This window comes from Portunus trituberculatus, chromosome 14 (genome assembly GCF_017591435.1).
Source record: "Portunus trituberculatus isolate SZX2019 chromosome 14, ASM1759143v1, whole genome shotgun sequence".
NCBI lineage: Eukaryota > Metazoa > Arthropoda > Malacostraca > Decapoda > Portunidae > Portunus > Portunus trituberculatus.
In genome coordinates, this window is record NC_059268.1 from 21,581,386 (window position 1) to 21,586,683 (window position 5,298).

The 5,298-nt window shown below is 37.5% G+C and overlaps 1 long non-coding RNA gene across 1 annotated transcript in view; it reads right to left on the bottom strand.

The window, feature by feature from the left end:
- Positions 1-5,000: 5,000 nt before the first annotated feature.
- Positions 5,001-5,298, bottom strand: part of LOC123503628 — a 1,334-nt gene continuing 1,036 nt past the window's right edge. The window contains exon 3 of the long non-coding RNA XR_006674550.1: positions 5,001-5,058. This is a non-coding gene — a long non-coding RNA (uncharacterized LOC123503628). The remainder of the gene's footprint in view (positions 5,059-5,298) is intronic.

Here is a 5,298-nt window from a genome sequence, read left to right on the forward strand (position 1 = left end):
TTTTTTTTTTAACTAATCGTCTGAGGAGTTAAGATACATGAACTTCTCAAAAGCTCCCGAAAGGGTGCATTAACTTAGAAAAAGTTGCCAACCACTGTCGTGGAGAAACACGGCAAACGTCACAGATTTAATGGTAGCTACAGGCTCCACTGCCATGGTGCATCCTCCACAGACCAATGCATCTCTACTGTGGTACAAATAAATTTCGTCATTGATGCAGGTAAACGTGACTACACCTGGCGGGTCGTGGGACACCTGCGGGATGATCGATGTGGCCTATATAATGCAGTGCAGCCTCCAACCAGCGGCGCACCACCTCACCTTTAACACCAGTGCCACAGCCAAACACTCCCATTATTTACGTGCATCTTAACGCAGAGTGTCATCCCCTCTCTTGCTGCGTGACGGCTCCCTCCCCCCTCACGGCATTTACTGCCCACACCAACACCGACTCTCAAATGGATAGAGTACCACAAATGAATTACCACCGGCTGAGCTTCCAGCGCTCGCAGAAAGGATTAGATGCTGAAAGTGATCCAGTTTTGAGACTTGGTTACGACTAAAATTGTTTGATGCTGAAAGCTTCAGGGGAGAATGTCGGAAAAGGCAGAGTTCACAGGATATTTTGACAAATTCATTATCACTTTTTTTTACTCATCGAAGTCCGCATATATATATATATATATATATATATATATATATATATATATATATATATATATATATATATATATATATATATACCACAGTGAAGTGATCATAAGTAACGGAATATACACATCTTACCGATCTACGAGTTGATTTATTTATCTATCTATCTATTTATCTTTCTATCTATCTATTTATCTTTCTATCTGTCCATTTATCTATTCATTCTGGTGACTATTTGGTGATTTTCTACAGCTTCACAAACTCATGTGGGGGTTTAAATAGTGAAGACTGTGGCCATTAATCTTCTGCCCTCCATACACCCTTCCTGATGTCAATAAAATGGTCTTATCTCTCTCCCTTAGCCCACCACCTCTCTCTCTCTTTCAGCCCACCACGGACACCCTCCCCTCTCTCTCTCTCTCTCTCTCTCTCTCTCTCTCTCTCTCTCTCTCTCTCTCTCTCTCTCTCTCTCTCTCTCTCTCTCTCTCTCTCTCTCAAAACCTCAATTTTTTCTCACATTTCCTTTCTTTAAACCACTAAATAAACTCCACTCTCACTCTTTCTCTTAGCCTACCACCACAGACACCCCCCCCCCCTCTCTCTCTCTCTCTCACACACACACACACACACACACAGAGAAAAGATAGAGTGACTAAAATTGGAGGTGGAATAATTGTGTTAAGAGGAAAAGAGTTAGTAGTGTAAAAGTAGTGTAAAATGAAGTGGTGGGTGTGGTGGTGAGTGATGGAAGGCAAGATATCAATATTGTAAGTGTGTATGTACCACCCAAAACAACAAGTGGATGGTCAAATGATCAGTCTAACAGTATGGTGGAAAGCACATTGGAAACAATGACAAATGAAGCTGCAAAGAAAGCAAAAATGGTTCTACTTGGAGATTTCAACTGTAAAGACGTCAATTGGGAAGAATTTGAAGTGGGGAATGGTGGAGAATGGGGTGAGCAGAGCAGCTATTAAATTATGCGGTGGGAAATTTGATGACACAGTGGGTGAGGCATCCAACAAGGGGAAGGAGGGGTGATGCCCCGTCGAGACTGGACTTGATACTCACAAAGGGAGTCCATCTACAAAATGAGATTGAGCATGAGTGTCCTTTGGGAAGAGTGATCATGAAGGATTGAAATTTGAGGTCAAGGTGGGATTCACCAAAGATAATGAAGTTGGATACAAGGAGGAATGCCTAAATTATTATGCTAAGGGAAGATACAAGGAGTTGAGAAATGACTTTGGAAATGTGGATTGGTCCCAAATGTACCAGGAAACAAACATGCACTTCAAATATGAAAAATTGATGGAGGCCGCAGAGAAGTTTGTGCCAAAATATATATACTAAGAAAATCTTAAAGGGAGATCAATGGTTTAACAAAACCTGTGACAAGGCAAAAAGGGAGAAGGAAAAGGCATGGGAAAAATACAAACAAGAGGAAGTGGAGAGAGAAGCATATAGGAATGCAAGAAAGAAATATGTTCAAGTGAGAACAACAACAACAACAACAACAACAACAATTTGAACAGAGAATTGTGAAAGTGATCCCAAAATGTTTGATAAATTCATTAATGGTAAGTTAGAGAAAAAAGAAAGAGTTGATAAATGAAAGGTTGGAGATTATATATATGAAGATACAAGTGTCATTGTTGAAAAATTGAATGAGGATTTGTGCCAAGTATTCACACAAGAAACACAATTCAATCGACGGTGTTACCTGTGTGTGACAAGATGGATGCAACAAAGAGTCACACTGCAAAAGTTTTGTTGAGTCAATTAGATGTTAACAAGGCAATGGGACCAGAAGAATGTTAAAAGAATGAATGTCAAGAGCAGTTGCTAGATCCAATTTTAGATTTAACAAGAACATTTATCAACACGGGACAGGTGCACCCACCAGTACAATCAATGGAAAAGGGCAAATGTATGTAGTACCAATTTACAAAAGTGGATGTCGCATGGAACCATTGAATTATAGAGCTGTTTCTTTGACCACCATTATGTGTAACATATGTGAACAAGTGATCAAAAGCAAGTGGTGTGACTTCCTGGAAAACAAACAAATACTAAGTGAGAAACAGTTTGGCTTTACAAAAGGGAAATGGTGTGTATCAAATTTGCTATGTTTCTACTCAAGAGTGGTGGATATTTGACAAGAGAGGGATGGATGGGTTGATTGTGTATACCTACACTTCAAAAAAGCATTTGATAAAGTACCACATAACAGATTGATGTGGAAGTGAAGTAGTATCGGAGGAATGAGGGCAAATCTGACGGAGTGGATGAGAAATGATTTGACAGGTAGAGAAATGAGGACGGTGGGAGTGAAGGGAGTGAAGTCAGAGTGGAGGAAGGTAACCAGTGGAAGGTTCGGTGCTTGGTCCTGATCAATTATTATATAAATGACATGCCAGAGGGAGTGAGAAGTTACTGTAGTATAGGAATATGTTTGCAGATGAGGCAAAGATGAGGAGGACAGTGAGGAATATGCATCACTGTAATATACTGCACAAGGACTTGGACAAAATATAGGAATGGAGCAGGACGTGGCAAATGGAATTCAATACCAACAAAACCTGTGGAATGAGAATGGCTACAACTAAATATACACCCTATAAAGACTGGGGGCGGGGGGAAGACTGTACGTAATTGAAGTCAGTGAAGAAAAGACTTGGGAGTGACTGTACAGAGTAATTAATCTGTCTCCAGAAAAGCACATTAATCGAATAATATTTTGCAAAACGTACAGCATGCTCCAAAGTATAGGATGGGCATTTAATTAGGTGGACGGGAACATGATAAAGAAGATATTGACCAGCCTGATTAGGCCACAGTTGGAATATGCATCAGTAATTTGGTGAGCATACATGAAGAAACCAACATGTCAATCAAGTGGAAAGAGTGCAGAGGTTAGCAACAAGAATGATAGGAGGTACCGTATGAGGAGAGGTTAAATAGGCTGGAATGAAGCATGTTGGAAGAAAGAAGAGTCACAGGGATATGATAACAATGTTCAAAATAGTACATGGAGTGGACATATTGGATAGGAGAACCTGATCACGATGGCATCCACTAATTACCTAAGAGGACACCCAAACAAAATACTGAAGGACTCCTGCACGAGCCACATCAACAAGTATGTATGTATGTATGTATGTATAGCTTCCCGTATCGGAGCATTGATGCATGGAACAAACTGAGCGTGGATGTGGTGTGTGCGGCGACTGTCACTCAAATGAACCACAAATTGGACCAGTGTGGACAAACAGACAGGACATACACACCTACGGCTTGGACACACACACACACACACACACACACACACACACACACACACACACACACACACACACACACACACACACATTATCATTATACAAGTGTTTTCCTTTACAAATTAATTGATGGTGCGAGTTGGTGCCATTAAAATATAGATGTTAATGGAGTAATCTTTTAATGGCTTCACTGTATATAAGAGAGAGAGAGAGAGAGAGAGAGAGAGAGAGAGAGAGAGAGAGAGAGAGAGAGAATATATGAAGTCTAATCTAATGTTAATAATAATAATAATAATAATAATAATAATAATAATAATAATAATAATATAACTATAATATATAATATATATATATATATACAATAAATATATAATAATAATAATAATAATAATAATAATAATAATAATAATAATAATAATAATAACAATAATTACAACTACACATAATATTACATATAATATATAACATTACAAGAATATATATAACATTACAAGAAATATAATAATAATAATAATAATAATAATAATAATAATAATAATAATAATAACAATTTATATAATTATGTATCTTCATGTTTATACATATTGCACTTAAAATTCTAGAGAGAGAGAGAGAGAGAGAGAGAGAGAGAGAGAGAGAGAGAGAGAGAGAGAGAGAGAGAGAGAGAGAGAGAGATAAGAGAGAAGAGAGAGAGAGAGAAGAGAATAGATAAGTCTAATCTAATAATAATAATAATAATAATAATAATAATAATAATAATAATAATAATAATAATAATAATAATAATTATAACTACACATAATATTACATACATATATATAACATTACAAGAATATATATATACATAATAATAATAATAATAATAATAATAATAATAATAATAATAATAATAACAATTTATATAATTATGTATCTTCATGTTTATACATATTGCACTTAAAATTCTAGAGAGAGAGAGAGAGAGAGAGAGAGAGAGAGAGAGAGAGAGAGAGAGAGAGAGAGAGAGAGAGAGAGAGAGAGAGAGAGAGAGAGAGAGAGAGAGAGAGAGAGAGAGAGACAAAGAGAGAGACCACAGCCAGCCGTGCTATCCTGACCCACTCCCGGCTGGCTAGTTGTGACCTTTGACCTGAAATGAGAAGGTTAGGTTAGGTTAGGTAACAGGAAAACAGACCAACAAGCACACAGACACACACATTACAAGCCTTCCTATTTGAGCTAATTTCTACTTAACAAACCACTAACTTAACATCACACCAGGCTGGAGACACACAGGAAACATTCTTCTATACCTGTAATGACCAACAACACCACAAAATAAGGAGAAATAGGAGAAAAATGCAAAAACAGACCAACAATTTACACAGAC